Below are 17,432 nucleotides of genomic sequence, written 5' to 3'. Positions count from 1 at the left end.
TTAAATTGTATTTGTCAATTATACCTCAATAAAGCTGGTAAAAATTTTTAAAAGCGTAATAAAAATGTAAAATAAGGAAATAAAATGTGGGATGATTGACACTGTGCCATAGGTATACACTGAAGAGCAATATTAAGTAACTCAGTGATCACATATAAGCTGTTTTCAATTCTATCAGATTTGATGCTCTTTAGGACAAAAGAAAATGTATACAGAATAAAATTTACCTATATATGTAATTTTAGAAAAATCAATGTAATGCCCAAATTGCAGTACAAAGGAGAAAAGAATAAAAATAATTTATAAAATGATTTGTTGGGTTGGCCCTGTGGTCGAATGGTTAAGGTCACACGCTCCACTTTGGTGGCCCAGGGTTTTGCCTGGTCAGATCCTGGGTGAGACCTAACAATGCTCATCTGGTCATGCTTAGGCCATGTTCCATATAGCAGAGCCAGAAGGACCTACAGCTAGAATATACAACTATGTACTGGGGAGCGTTGGGGAGAAGAAGAAGGAAAGATAAAATTGGCTCAGATGTTAGTTCAGGGCCAATCTTAAAAAAAAAAAGGATTTGTTTTCAACATGTAAATGCTGGAAAAGACTACACCAGAAATTATAATGAAGATCACAGATGTTCGCACTTATAGAAAGTATCACCGTAAGTGCACTAAGTATAAATGCATCCTTATGTAGATACTTTTTATTGGCAACTCAAACAACATTCATGGCTCTAAATTATTTTTCTAACTGGTGGATATTTCTCAATAAAGTTCTAATGAAATAACTTACACTTGTCTTTCAGTTTACTCAGTGTTTGCATTCTTGGACAGTTCAGAGAGCTTTAAACTATGCACAAAGGTTCTCTATTTATGTGTAAAATGGAGTTATTTCTAAGCTAAGACAATTATAAAGAGATGTTTTACCTACATGACATTCTAAAATAAAGTAAGACACAGGATGATGCTTAATTGCATGGAACTGTCACAGGCACTGTCAGAAAATGTCAGATGTGGCCCACATCCACTGAACATCAGGAGCGCTCCTTAATCATTGTTATAATTTAACATGCCCTCAGATATTTGCAAAATATCTGCTATGGAGTGTGGAACTGCCATCTCCCTCTATCCCAGCAACCGAAAACTACTGAAATGCAATCCCTAAAGCATCCAAATGAAAGTTTTCTTGTAGGCCATATCAGTCTTTTGAAACATTCATTTCTAACGGTCGTGATTATTCTGTAATAGTAATTCTTGAATGCATTCATTTGCATTCCTTCATCCATTTAATAAACACTTATGAAGCACCTGTTACTCTGTTAGTCCACAGCAATACAAAAAAGGGCCAAAAGACTCCAAAAACAATAACGAAACAGACAGTTCTCTTAATCAAGTTTACTAGTACAGTACAGAGACTCTTGGCCTGTAACTCTAATTAAAAGCTCCCAAAGCCACAACTATTCAACAGAGTTCCCACTGTTTCTCTAGCTCTACCCTCAACATCGCCACCAAATAGACTGAAGGCAGCAGTAATTACAGTGGCTTCCAGTTTTGATGGCTAGTTTTGTTGGTAGACCACCCGGTGGAATAAAAGGATAGATTTTTAAGTGAGTTATATTGAGGTTTAATTTATACACAAGGAAATTCACTATTTTAAAGTCTACAGTTCCACAAATTTGGATAATTATATGCAGCTGTGTAACTGCCAAAATAATCAAGATACAGAATATTTTCATAAGCCCCTTAAAATCTCTCTTGGCAATTGACAATTAATCTCCTTCTCCAAAAGCCAGCCACTGGCAACCACTAATTTGTTTTCTATTATTATAATTTATTCCAGAAAATCATATAAATGGAATCATACATAATGTAGTATTTTGCTTCTGGTTTCTTAGTCATTTGAGATTCATTCATGTTGTTGCATTTATCAGTAGTTCATTCGTTTTTTATTGCAAGTGGTAACTCACTGTATACCTAGAAATGTGCTTGCTACATATTACAATAAATGCATATCTAACTTTCTAAGAAATTGCTAAAGAATTTTACAAAGTGTCTGTGGAATTTTGCATTCCCACCAGCAATATCTGATGCATCATGTTGCTCCATATTCTTTCCAAGACTTGGCCTTCTTAGCCTTTTACATTTTTGCCATTCTACTGAGTATGTATTGTCATAATATTGTGATTTTAATTAGCATTTCCCTGATGACTAATAACCTTAAGAGTCTTTTCCTATACTTAGTGCCCATTTGCACTTCTGCTTTAATGAAGTGTCTGGTCAAATCTTTTCCTCATTTTTTAAAATGGGTTGTTTGTCTCATTACTGAGTTGTAAGGGTTCTTTATGTATTTCAGATACAAGTATGTTATATGTTTCACAAATATTTTCTCTCAGTTTGTAGTCTGCCTATTTATTGTAGTAAGAAGAAATCTTTCAGAAAACAGAAGATTTTAATTTTGATGAAGCCCAATTTATCATTTTTTTCTTTTATGACTTGTTTTTTTGTGTGTCCTAATTAAGACATATTTGCTGATGCCAAGATCACTGAAATATTCTGTTATGTTTTCTTCTATAAGAGTTGTAGTTTTAGCACTGACATTTATGTTTCTTACCCATTTCAAGTTAATTTTAATACGGTTTCTGTAATAACCTAAATAATAATAGGAATTATATGATAATAATAATTATTATTTACATAATGGACCTCCAATAAGTCCAGCATCAATTGTTGAAAAGAATTGTCCTTACTCAATTGATTTGCCTTTGTCTATGAAACAATGAATGGGCCGTACACATATGGGATATATATCTGGACTATTCTGTTCCATTGACTTTACAGCTACCCTTTCCCCAACACAACATTATTTTGATTATTATAGCTTTAATCTAAGTACATAATTAAGCACATTAAGTATATATGTTATATAACTAATTATTTTTCAAAATTATTTTGGCCATTCTAGGTTCTTTGAATTTGCATATACATTTTGGAATAAGCTTGTCAGTAGATATAGTGAATTGCATTGATTGATTTTCAAATGTTGAAATATTGATTTCTAGGAAAAATTCCACTTGGTGACAATTTAGCATTCTTTGAGAATACTGCTAGGTTTGATTTGCTAATAACTTCTTAGGAATTTGTGTTTGTGTATTCATGGGAGATATTGGTTTGTAGTTTTCTTTCGACATAATGTCTTTGTCTGGTTTGGGTACTGGAATAATGCTGGGCTTGTAGAATGAGATAGGAAATTTGCCTTTTCCTCATATTTCTGTTTGAATTGGTCTTATCTCTTCCTTAAATATTGGTGAAAGCTTTCCCAGTGAAGCCATCTAAATCTGACCCTGGGATTTTCTTTGTGAATATACATATATATGTATATTAAATGTAGGCTTTGCTTCAGGTAACGTGTTTCTTCAAAATTGATCTTTGTGATCTGTTAGTTTGGGTATTTTAAGAAATTTGACCATTTCACTTGTCCAATTTATTGGCATAAAGTTTTGCATAATATTTTTTGTTATACTTCTAATGTGTATAGGATCTGCTGTGAGGTTTCCCTCTCCTTCTCTTGTTCTTTATGTAGTAATTTTTATCTTTTCTGTTTTTTCCCATCAGTCTGGCTAAAACTTTATCAATTCTATCGATCTTTTCAAAGAATTAGTTTTTGGTTTTATTGATTTCTCTGTTCTTGATTTCCTTGATTTTGGGGGAAGATACAGTAGCATTTTCATCATTTTCCTCCAGTTCTTTCTCTAGATTGTTCTTTAGTGTTTATATAATCCTACGTACTTTAAAGTGGATTTTTGGAAGTTGATGATAAACCATAACCACAGCAGAGAAATTTTCTCAGGTGAATTGCTTCTTTGCTTATGTGTCTATTCTCATGATTAGGAAAAAAATCATAATTAAATAATTTACTGTTATGATTTATCCAGATGTTATTGTGAAAAGAGGCAGTGACTTCTCCACACTCTCAGAAGTTCCTTAAAGATTTCCTTTGCTTTAACTCTTGAATAAAATTACTTATTCTTTAAGCCACTTTTAAAGAAAAGTACCAAATTGAGATGTTTGCTGAGCGTTTTATATCTGGGAACGTCATTTTGCATCTCAACCTTTACCAATCAAAATTTTTTTCATTGTCCTTTGGATTTTGATGCTGATGAACAATTGCTTTCTGTGATCACATTGGTTTTTTACCTTTTATATGTAAGCCTTTTGTTTCTACCTGAATGATGTTCTGAAAATTGTCACCTATGCTCCAAAAAAGGGGATACTTCGTATAGTCAAACATTTTTGGGAACACTGAGTTACACATTCAATGCTAAATATGTTTTGCGATTGTAGGTCTTCTAATGTGCACAGTAAACTTTCAAAATTTATGTCTCATTTCCCAAACAAACTTAACAACAGAGCCTTTTTGACTTCGTGGAAACATGAGTATGGGCTCTGTGCCACTACTAAGTTCCAGCATCTCCCTGTGATAGCACTTACCTGATAAAAGGATCTTGTAGAAAACATTCCTTCCAAACCCTAGAAGCTACGGCCCTTGACAACAGGTTAGAGTAATGTTTGGCACCATATCGCACGAGGTGTCTGAATTGCAGCTGTCAGGAACGATTTGAAATTTATGGTAAGCCATAAAGTTTACCCTTTGTTTCTGTGAGGATGTCTGTGGTTGGCCTAGGCAGGAGATGCCTCCCGTGGTAGGTTGAATCCAGAGTGCCATGAAAGACCTGAAGTTGCCTACCAGTTGCAGCACAGAACTTTTCAAATTCACAAGATGAGACATCATATTTTTTGACAGAAGCTTCCCAGTGTGATAATGTCTGACAAACTGGTTGATAATCATTTGCAAAATACTCCATCAGTATAGAAAGAACCTCAGCAAAATCATGGAACATCTGGCCTTATTGACATGTTGCTAATGAGTACATCATAGCACAGAATGCATGGTATGTCTTATTTCATGGGAAAGATTTTCTATCATTCCAGGAGTTAATTAAGCGGGTGAATTTCTTGAGGAATGGGTAAGATTCAGCTTAAGAACTACGACAGGGAGTTGATAGTCTCTATCTTCCTTTAATCTGCCTTCATATATTGTAAAACAATCCTGATGTGGTTTGTCTGTTTGCTAAAAAATATCACTGTCAATGTACCCCAACAATCCTTCAGATTCTTGAACCACAGCTCGTTTTTGAACATCTTCACATTACACCTGTCTTTTTTCAGGCAGTTTTGTAGGTAAGGAAATCCTTGGCAGTTTGTTAAACAAAATATTCAGACCCTCCAGTCATGCTCCAAGGGACAAAAATGGACAATATAAACTGGGCTTAATATTATACCTCTCTGCATGAACCACACCACTGTAGTATGAGGGCGCCAAAGCATTAATTCAGAATCCTGAGGATTTAGTCTCATTTTTCTTTTCTTTAGGAAGATTAGCCCTGAGCTAACTGCTGCCATCCTCCTCGTTTTGCTGAGGGAGACTGGCCCTGAGCTAACATCCATGCCCATCTTCCTCTACTTTATATGTGGGACACCTACCACAGCATGGCTTGCCAAGCGGTGCCACGTCCACACCCGGGATCCAAACCGCTGAACCCCAGGCCGCCGAAGCAGAGCGTGTGCACTTAATGGCTGCACCACCGGGCTGGCCCCTTTAGTTTCATTTTTATCTCTTATATCATCTAAAAATCTTTTATAGTTCTATCAGAAAGCTTGTCAGATAGTTTCTCAAGAGACTGCATGACAGTCTCTGGATTTTTAGCTATTGCCCATTAGAGAGCCCTGTGAGAAAATGTAAAATATCCTACTAACTTTGCCATAAGATCTCTGCTGCTGAGCAACTCTTCTAAATACTTCAAATGGCCATCATTGGGATAATGAAAAATTTTATAAGCAGCTTCTTGCACAAGGCATTTGCTGTTTCTGCATGTAGGCCATCAGTTACTAGATGGCCTCCATTAAGTATAAAGTTATAGACAAATGTGTTCTGATAAAAATACTTATTATTCTTGGAAAAACTTTCTCATAAAAATGTACTACTCAAATTCAAGATTTTAACATTAAGATCCACTGCTTTTTTTGTGCTTTTCTTTTTCTAGATGGAGTCTACTGGTTTTAAAGTCAAATGTAAACAATTCAGCCACTTACCTGGTTTCTGGATCAAAGGAATCCACAGTTTTTAAAATCAGCTCATAATTTTTGCAAACGTTGATATAATTCCACATTTGTGTTCAACTTTTCTACCATGGTGCCAATATATTTACAAAGTTCTTCTGCTTTGGGTGAGGAATTTTCACAAAATCACCACTCTGCACAAGGAATCTGAGAGCACATCCAAGAGAATCACAGTGTGGGGCCCAGGTGGTGTAGAAAACGGATGCCCTACCAGGAATTCTTTCTCTAGGCTTTTTCTTTTGCAGTTTGAAATCCTTCTTGGGCACTGAGCTCAGGAAGTCTGAAAGGATCCAGTGTTTGCCAAACAGGTACAGGCAGTGGCCCTAGGACTTGACATTAAGGCAGCGCCCACCAGGGACTAGCTGATGCTGACTCCACCAGCTAGGATCTTGGCTCCGAGGGTGTCAAGTCTTTGGGAGCTCAGCACCATGTAGGCGAGCAGAACTTTTCAGAGCTACAAGGCCCCCAGCCTCAATACCACAGCTCCAGTCTTGATTTCCTTGACTTTTCCTCTTTGTTATTTTTTGTCCTGCTTGTTTTGGATTTAATTTGCTGTTGTTTCTGTCTTCTTAAGGTACAAGTTAAAATCATTCAGTTGAGACTTTTCTTCTAATAGTTTCTAATATAAGCATCACTTCTTAAAACTTCCACCTAAGCACTTCTGTAGCTGCACTCCACAAAGTTTTACGTGATCAATTTTCATTTTTCATTTACTTCAAAATATTTTCTAGTTTCTCTAGGCTTCTCTTCTCTGATCCATTAGCTACTTTGAGGCATAGTGTTTAATTTCCAAATATGTGGACATTTTCCAAATATCTGTTATTGATTCTGTTGTGGTCAGAAAACACACCTTGTTTGATTTTAAACACTTTCAAGTTCTTGATGTTCTTGTTCTAATCCATAATATGACCTATTTTGGTGAATTTTCCAGATGCAATTTAAAAGAATATGTATTCTGGTTCTTTGAAAATGTTAAGAAATTTGTCAAACTTGTAGCAATACTGACAAAGAAATAAGGAGAGAAGACACAAATTATCGATATCAGGAATGAAACAGGATATCATCAAAGACCCTGCAAACACCTAAAAGATAATAAGACAATACTAAGAACAATCTTACACACAGAAATTTGACAACTTACATAAAATAGACCAATTCCTTAAAAAGCACAAACTGTCACAACTCACTCAATATGAAATAGATAATTTACATAGCCGTATAACTATTCAGAAAAATTTATTCATAATTTAAAAACTCAAAAAGTCATCTTCGGGCCCTGCTAGTTTCACTGGAGTCTTATTAAACCATTAAAGAAGAATTAACACCAACTCTACACAATCTCTTCCAGAAGACAGAAAAAGGAGGGAATACTTTCCAATTCATTTTACAAAGCTAATATTACATTGATTCCAAAGACAGTAAAAAAAAAAAAGAAAGAAAGTTAAGAAAATTATCCCTTGTGATATAGATGCAAAATCCTTGGAAAAGTATTATCAAATAGAATATGAAAATATATAAAAAGAATTGTAAGTTTTGACCAAGTGGGATTTATTTCAGCGAAGCCATGCTGTTTCAATATTTGAAAATCAGTCAGTGCAATCCACCATAGCAACAGGCTAACCAGGAAAAAAACACATGATCATAGCAATTGACGGAGAAAAAAGATTTTACAAAATTTAATACTCATGATTAAAAACTCCCAGATAGGACCAATCCAGTGGTGTAGTCATTAAGCTCACATGCTCCAATTCAGCAGCCTGGGGTTCACTGGTTTGGATCCCAGGAAAGGAACCTACACCCCACTCATCAAGCCATGTTGTGGAGGCATCCCACATACAAAATAGGGGAAGATTGATACAGATGTTAGCTCAGGGCCAATCTTCCTCACTAAAAACAAACCAAAAAAACCTTCCAGATAAAAAGCAATAGAGAAGAACTTCCTCAACAAGAAAAATAGAATCTATGTAAAACCTACAGCTGACGTATTACTGAATGATGAATGTTGGAGTACTTTCCCTCTAAGATTTAGAACAAGGTAAGAATGTCTGCTCTTAGTGCTCTTATTCAATGTAACACTGGAAGATCTAGCCAGTGCAATAAGACACATAAAAGGCATACATATCAGAAAAGAAGAAACAAAATTATCCATATCAGCAGGTGACATGATTACTTACGTATGAAAGCCTAAAGAAGGCATTAAAAAATACCTTCCTTCTGTGACCAGGAAAATCACAGAATACAAGGTAAGCATACAAAAATCAGTTGCATTTCTACATTCCAGCAATAAACACACATATAACAAAATTAAAATGGGAATACCATGACAGTTAATTGTCTGTGTCAACTTGACTGGTCTAGGGAATGACCAGATAGTTGGTAAATCAATATTTCTGAGTATGTCTAGGAAGGTGTTTCTAGAAGAGATTGTCGTTTGAATCAGCAGACTGAGTAAAGAATAGTCACCCTTACCAATGTGAGTGGGCATCATCCAACCCATTGAGGGCCTGAATAGAACAAAAAGGAAGAGGAAGGGCAGATTCTCTCTCTCTTCTTGAATTGAAACATCCATCTTTTCCTGTCCTCAGACATCAGAGTCCCTATTTTTCCAGGCTTTGGCCTCAGAATGAATTACACCACCAGAATTCCTGGTTTTCCATCTTGCAGGGAGCAGATATCAGATGTTGGACTTCTAAGCATCCATAACTGCATGAGCCCCTTCCTGTAATAAATCTCCTCATATACATCTATACCTATATACATATACATCTCATATACATCTATACCTATACATCCTATTGGTTGTGCTTCTCTGGAGAACCAGGACAAATATAAATACCACTTAAAATCACTCAAAAAAGAAAAGAAATGGAAATATGTAGGTGCAAATCTAACAAAACGTTTATAAGATCTATATGTTGAAATCTATAAAATGTTGATGAAAGAAATCAAAGGAGACCTAAATAAATGGGGAGACATACTGTGTTCATTGTTGGGTGATTCTACATAATAAAGACGTCAATTCTTTGCATATTAATATGAAGTTTTAATGCAGCTCCTAAAAAATTCCCAGAAAGCTTTTTGGTAGAGAAGACAAGCTTATTCAAAAATTTATATGGAAAGGCAAAGGAACTAGCATAGCTAAAACAATTGGGAAAAAATAGGAAGAGGGATGGAAAAGTCCACCTGATTCAAGATTTATTATGGAGCCACAGTAATTAATATTTTGTGATACTCATGGAAATATAGACACATAGATCAATACAGCAGAATTGAGAACCCAGAAATAGACCCACACAAATATGCTCAATTGATTTTTAACAAAAGTGCAAAACCAATTCAGTGGAGGAAAGATAGCATTTCAACAAATTGTACTGGATCAATTGCGCATCCATAGGAAAAATATTGAACCTCAATCTTATTTCGCATCTTACATAAAAATTAATTCAAAATATGTCACAGACTTAAATGTGAGACTACAAAACTTTCAGGTAAAAATAGGAGAAAATCTTTAGGATCTAGGAAGAGGCAAAGACTTCTTAGACTTGAAAGCAAAATGGGATGCATTAATGAAAAATTAATGAATTGGATATCATCAAAATTAAAAAGGTTTTCTCTGTGAAAGACCCTGGAAAGAGAATATAAAAAATCTACATATTGAGAGAATATATTTGCAAACCACAATCTACCACATATCTGACAAAGGGCTAGTATCTAGAATAAAACATTTTTTAAAAGCTCTCAACACTCAATAGTTAAAAAAACCCACTCCAATTAGAAAATGGATAAAAGCAATGAACAGACATTTCACCACAGAGGATGTACAGGTGACAAGTAAGCACATGAAAGGCCATTAGGAAACACAAATTAAAATCACAAGGAGATATCACTACATGCCTATCAGAATGGCAAAAATAAAAAAAAACAGCACTGCCGTCAAATACTGGCAAAGATATAGAGAAACTGGATCACTCATCCATTACTTGTGGGAATGTAAAATGATACAGCCACTCTGGAAAACAGTTTGGCAGTCCCTTAAACAAACGAGACCTGCTCTTACTATAAAACCCAGCAACTGTGCTCTGGGCACTTATCCCAGAATAATGAAATCTTAACGTCCACATAAAAATCTCTGCACAGTTGGTACAGCATCTTTACTTGTAATAGGCAAAAACTGGAAACAACCCAGATGTCTTTCAATGGTTTAGTGGTTAAATAAATTGTGGTACATCCATACTATGAAATTTTACTCAGCAAAAAAAAAAAAAAAAAAAAAACCAGGAAAGATGCTATTAATACTTACAGCAAACTGGATGGCTCTCCAGAGAATTATGCTGTGTGAAAAAATGCCAATCCAGAAAGTTTATATATTGTATGGTAACATCCTTGCATGACAAAATTTTAGAAATCGAGATTAGTTGTTGCCGGGGATAAGAGAGGACAGGTAGGCTGTAACTATAAAAAGGAATGATATTAATAATGAAGTAAACTATGGTGAATGCAATGTTCTGTCTCTTGACTGTATGAATGAAACATGCTGCTGGTGATCTCTTACTCTAGGTGGAGAAGATGTTACCATTGGGTAATACTGGGGAAAGTGTTGTATCATACAACTATATGTGAATCTACAATTAGCTAATAAGCTTTTTTTAAATTGAGTTCATAATAGTTTACATTATTGTGAAATTTCACTTGTACATTATTTCTTGCCTGTCACCACACAAGTGCTCCTCTTCACCCCCTGTACCCACCCCCCACCCCCCTTCCCCTGGTCACCACTGAAGTGTTTTCTCTGTCCACATGTTTTTTCATATTCCACACATAAGTGAAATCATATGGTGTTTGCCTTTCTCAGTCTGGCAGATTTTCTTTAACATAATACCCTCAAGGTCCATCCATGTTGTTGCAAATGGGATGATTTTGTCTTTTTTTATGGCTGAGTAGTATTCCATTGTATATGTATACCACCTCTTCTTTATCCAGTCATTGGTCGATGGGCACTTGGATAGTTTCCATGTATTGGCTATTGTGAATAGTGCTGCAATGAACATAGGGGTAATTATGTTACTTTGGATTATTGATTTCAAGTTGTTTGGGTAAACACCCAGTAGTGGGATAGCTAAGTCATATGGTGTTTCTACTTTTAGTATTTAGAGGAATCTCCATAGTGTTTTCCATAATGGTTGCAGCAGTTTGCATTCTCACCAGTAGTTTATGAGGGTTCACTTTTCTTCATACCCTCTCCAACATTTGTTATTTTTAGTCTTAGTGATCATAGCCATTTTAGCAGGTGTAAGGTGGTATCTTAGCGTAGTTTTGACTTCCCTGATGATTAGTGATGTTGAGCATCTTTTCATGTGTTTATTGGCCATCTGTATATCTTCTTGGGGAAAATGTCTGTTCATATCCTCTGCCCATTTTTTGATTAGGCTGTTTGTTTTCTTGTTGTTCAGTTGTGTGAGTTCCTTATATATTATGGAGATTAACCCCTTGTCAGATATACGATTTGCAAATATTTTCTCCCAATTGGTGGGATGTCTTAATCCTAGTTCCTTTTGTCTTGCAGAAGCTCTTTAGTCTGATGAAGTCCCACTTGTTTATTTTGTCTTTTGTTTTCCTTATCTGAGAAGGCATGATATTCAAAAAGATCCTTTTAAGTTCCGTGTGAAAGAGTGTACTACCCATATTATCTTCCAGGAGTTTTATTGTTCCAGGATTTATCTTCAAGTCTTTGCTTCACTTTGAGTTTTTTTGTGTATGGTGTGAGATGGTGGCCTACTTTCATTCTTTTGAATGTGGCTGTTCAGTTTTCCCAAGGCCATTTGTTCAAGAGACTATCTTTTCTCCATTGTATATTCTTGGCAGCTTTGTCAAAGATTAGCTGTCTGTAGATGTTCGGTTTTCTTTCTGGGCTTTCAGTTCTGATCCATTGATCCATGTCCCTGTTTTTGTACCAGTACCATGCTGTTTTGATCGCTATGGTTTTGTAGTACATTGTGAAATCAGGGATTGTGATGCCTCCAGCTTTGTTCTTTTTTCTCAGTATTGCTACAGCAATTCAGGGTCTTTGGTTGCCCCATATGAATTTTAGGATTCTTTGTTCTATTTTCACGAAGAATGTCATTGGGATTCTGATTGGGATTGCATTGAATCTGTCGATTGCTTTGGGTAGTACAGACATTTTAACTATGTTTATTCTTCCGATCTATGTTCATGGAATCTCTTTCCATCTCTTTTTCTTTCAGTAATGTCTTATAGTTTTCATTGTATAAGTCCTTCACCTCCTTGGTTAAATTTATTCCTAGATACTTTATTCTTTTAGTTGTGATTGTAAATGGAATTATATTCTTGAGTTCTCTTTCTGTAAGTTTGTTATTAGACTAGAGAAATGCAACTGATTTTTGTAAGTTGATTTTGTGCCCTTCAGCTTTACTGTAGTTGATAATTATTTCTAATGGTTTTCCAATGAATTCTTTAAGGTTTTCTATATATAAGATCATGTCATCTTCAAACAGCAAGAGTTTCACTCCTTCACTCCCTATTTGAATTCCTTTTATTCCTTTCTCTTGCCTAATTGCTCTGGCCAAAACCTCCAGTACTATGTTGAATAAGAGTAGTGTTAGTGCACATCCTTGTCTTGTTTCTGTTGTCAGAGGGGTGGCTTTCAGTTTTTCCCCATTGAGTATGATGTTGGCTGTGAGTTTGTTATATATGGCCTTTATTATGTTGAGAATACTCTCCTTCTATCTCCATTTTGCTAAGAGTTTTTTTAATCATAAATGGCTGTTGCATCTTGTTAAATGTTTTCTCTGCATCTATTGAGATGATCATGCGGTTTTTACTCCTCATTTTGTTAATGTGGTGTATCACATTGTTTGATTTGCAGATATTGAACCACCCCTCTGTCCCTGGTATAAATACCACTTGATCATGATGTATGATCTTTTTGATGTATTGCTGTATTCGGGCTGCCATTATTTTGTTGAGGATATTTGCATCTATGTTCATCAGTGATATTAGCCTATAGTTTTCCTTTTTTGTGTTGTCCTGGTCAGGCTTTGATGTCAGAGTCTCATGGTCTCATGGAATGTGTTAGGAAATGTTCCATCTTCCCTAATTTTTTGGAATAGCTTGAGAAGGATAGATATTAAATCCTCTCTGAAAGCTTGGTAGAATTCTCCTGGGAAGGTGTCTGGTCCTGGGCTTTTATTCTTTGGGATGCTTTTGATTATAGTTTCAATCTCTTTACTTGTGATTGGTCTATTCAGATTCTCTATATCTTCTTGATTCAGCTTTGGGAGGTTGTGAGAGTCGAAGAATTTATCCATTTCTTCTAGATTGTCCATTTTGTTGGCATATAGCTTTTCACAGTATTCTCTTACAATTCTATTTCTGTGGTATCTGTTGTTATTTCTCCTCTTTCTTTTTAATTTTATTTATCTGAGTTTTCTGTTTTTTTCTTTGTAAGTCTCACTAGAGGTTTGTCAATTTTGTGTGTCTTCTCAAAGAATCAGCTCTTTGTTTCGTTGATCCTTTCTACTGCACTTTTTTTCAATAGCATTTATTTCTGCTCTGATTTTTATTATTTCTCTCCTGTTGACTTTGGGCTTTGTTTGTTCTTTTTCTAATTCAGCTAGTTGTAGTTTGAGGTTGTTTATTTGAGATTTTTCTTGTTTGTTAAGGTGAGCCCGATGAATTTTCCTCTTAATGTGGCTTTTGCTGCATCCCATGTGAATTAGTATGGTACGTTCTCATTTTCATTTGTCTCCAGATTTTTTTTGATTTCTCCTTTAATTTCTTCAATGATCCATTGATTGTTCAATAGCATGTTGTTTAGTCTCCACATCTTTGTCCTTTTCTCAGCTTTCTTCTTCAAATTAATTTCTAGCTTCATAGCATTGTGATCAGAACGTATGCTTATTATTATTTCAATCTTCTTAAATTTATTGAGGCTTGCCTTGTTTCCCAACATATGGCCCATCCTTGAGAATGTTCTCTGTGAACTTGAGGAGAATGCGTATTTTGCTGTTTTTGGATAGAGTGTTCTATATATGTCTGTTAAGTCCGACTGGTCTAGCTTTTCATTTAATTCCACTGTTTTCTTGTTGATTTTCTGTCTGGATGATCTATCCATTGATGTGAGTGGAGTGTTGAGATCCCCTACTATTATTGTGTTATTATTAATGTGTTATTTTAGGTTTGTTAATAGTTGCTTTATGTATCTTGGTGCTCCTGTGTTGGGTGCATATTTATAAGTGTTACGTCTTCTTGGTGGAGTGTTCCTTTGATCATTATATACTGCCCCTCTTTGCCTGTCTTTATCTGTCTTATGTTGAAGTCTACTTTGTCTGGGATAAGTATTGTGACACCTGCTTTCTTTTGTTATCCATTAGCTTGGCGTATCATCTTCTATCCCTCCACTCTGAGGCTGTGTTTGTCTTTGGAGCTGAGATGTGTTTCCTGGGGGCAGCATATTGCTGGTTCTTTTTCTTTAATCCATCTGGCTACTCTATATCCTTTTATTGGTGAATTCAAACCATTTACATTGAGGGTTATTATCGATATATGAGGGCTTAATGCTGCCATTTTATCATTCATTTTCTGGTTGTCCTGCATTTCCTTTGTTTCTTGTTCTGTGTATTTTGGTCTACCAATTGAGTTATGTAGTTTTTAATGTTGTGTTTCTTTGTTTTCTCCTTATTTAATATTTGTGTCTCTGTTCTGCTTTTTTGTTTGGTGGTTACCATGAGTTTTGTATTCAAAACCCTGTAGATAAGATAGTCCATTTTCTGATGGCCTCTTATTTCCTTAGACGAAACTGATTCAGTCCCTTTTCTCTTTCCCTGCTAAGTTGTTTTTCTCACATCTTATTGCATCTTGTGTTGTGAGTTTGTGGTTAAAATGACAAGATTGTCTTTGTTTTGGGTGTTTCCCTTCCTTTTATCTTTAATGCTATACTTGAGTATTTGCTAACCTGTTCTGATGTATAGCTACAATTTTCTGATTTTGTCTTCATGTTCATCTTTTTATTCTGTGCTTTGCAACCCCCTTCTCTCTCTCTTTTTTTTTTTCAGGTATAAGGGTCTCCTTTTGGATTTCTTATGGGAGGGTGTCATGTTTATGAACTCCCTTAGCTTTTGTTTATCTGGGAAAGTTTTTATTTCTCCATCATATCTGAAGGATATTTTCACTGGATAGAGTATTCTTTGCTGGAAGATTTTTGTCCTTCAAAGATTTGAATACATCATTCCAGTCTCTCCTAGCCTGTAAAATTTATGTGGAGAAACCCACTAAAAGCCTGATAGGGGTTCCTTTGTAGTTATTTTCTTCTGTCTTGCTGCCCTTAGTACTTTTTCTTTGTCATTCACTTTTGCCAGTTTCACTACCACATGGCTTGCAATAGGTCTTTTTACATCGACATATTTAGGAGATCTGATGTCTTCTTTCATATGGATTTCCATCTCTTTACCTAGGTTTGGGAAGTTCTCTGCTATTATTTCTTTGGAAAAGCTTTCTGCTCCATTCTCCTTCTCTTCTCCCTCTGGAATACTTGTAACTCCTACATTGCATTTCCTAATTGACTTGGATGTTTCTTAAGACTTTCTTCATTTCTTTTCAGTCTTAATTTGCTCCTCCTTTATCTGGAGCATTTCAACATGTCTGTCCTCAATTATGCTGGTTCATTCCTCTAAGATGTCTGATTGAGTGTTCAGGGAATCCATATTTTGTTTTACTTATTCCATTGTGTCTTTCACAGCCAATATTTCTGATTGATACTTCTTTATAATTTCAATATCTTTTGTGAAGTAGCTCCTCAACTGGCTGAATTGTTTCTCTACATTCTCTTTTAACTCATTGAGTTTTTGATGATAGCTATTTTGAACTCTCTGTCATTTAGCTTACGTATTTCTGTGTCCTCAGGCCTGATTTCTGGGTACTTGTCATTTTTTCTCTGGTCTGGAGATTTAATATAATTTTTGATACTGCTAGAGGGTATGGCTCTGTTTTTGTGTATTGTGGTATTATTTGGTCACAGTTACCACCTATCACCACTGGATGGGGATAAAGGTCCTCTACATTCTGCCAAGATCCTAGCCACTAGAGACAGCACTGGGCTAGTGTCGGGGAGGGGTGCTTTATTCTGTGTGCCCCGGGGGTTTCTCGCTCCACTGTCACTATCCGTTCTCCTGGGATGTTGGCTTGATGAGGTCCCCCCCCACGATAGCTTTCATCCTAGTAGAGGCCTTCCCTCTAGACTGCGAGGGCTTGTGGGGATTTTTGACATTCTGATGAACAAACATCCCCTCCCCCTTTCCTTCTCTCTTGGAGGCCACCTGGGGTCCCATATCACAGTCTTTTGGGGGACAGAGTCAAGTCTTTCATCTTACCCCATTCCACCTCCTCCAGCCTCTCTTCCCTCCATCATATGGTTGTGTGGGTCTCTTAGATGTCTTTTGTGTCATGTTTGGATGTCCTCTGTTGGAGTATGAATGCATTGTATGGTGGAGGGGAGAGATTACTGGGAAAACTCACTCTGCCATGATGCTAATGTCACTCTCCTGTAACCTGGCTTTCTCCGCCTGACACCAGGAGGTCATGCTTATGAGGACAGATGTGGGATGGCACCTGGAGGTGGTCCCAGTGGTGCTCACCCATGGCCATAAACTTTTTTTTAAAGTTTAATTTAAAAAATTATTAATGTTCTGGAAAAAGGTCTTCCCAAACTGATAATGTCAGTATACATTAAAACAAATTTTATGGGACAATTTGACGTTGTATAGCAAGATTATTTTTAGAGTCTTCTTACCCTTTTACTCAGTCATCTGTTTCTAGGAATTTGACATAGATATAACCACATTATGATGCTTAAAGTTTTCATTATTTAAAAAAACAGTTAATGAGGTTTTTGTGCATAAATTCATCAGTAACTTATAGCAACAACAAAAAGAAAACTACTTATAAGTCCAAATGGAGAGAGCTAGCAAAATAAATTATGTTGCTCACACTGAATACATACATCTATATATTTGCATAGTGTAAAAAACACTTAAGTGGGTAAATATTATATATGCTATAAAATTTTAATTTTTTATTAACGACAGATATATGTGTACTTATTAATATCTTATCTAAAAGTATTAACAAAAATTATTTGACCAAATTGTAGTTGGGTTCTTGAAACTTCTCGTAGACCCATCTGTGCACTTCCTAGTAAATCTGGTTTTAGCAAGAATCCTGCTAAGTAAACTTAACCAGAACTGC

The 17,432-nt window shown here is 35.8% G+C and overlaps 1 pseudogene; it reads right to left on the bottom strand.

Moving 5' to 3' along the window:
- Positions 1-4,362: 4,362 nt before the first annotated feature.
- On the bottom strand, positions 4,363-16,768 carry LOC103554868 (mitochondrial intermediate peptidase pseudogene; annotated as a pseudogene).
- Positions 16,769-17,432: the final 664 nt, after the last annotated feature.

This window comes from Equus przewalskii, chromosome 1, assembly GCF_037783145.1.
Source record: "Equus przewalskii isolate Varuska chromosome 1, EquPr2, whole genome shotgun sequence".
Classification (NCBI taxonomy): Eukaryota; Metazoa; Chordata; class Mammalia; order Perissodactyla; family Equidae; genus Equus; species Equus przewalskii.
The sequence above is the reverse complement of the archived record's forward strand: the minus strand, read 5'-3'. Positions and strand labels throughout refer to the sequence as shown.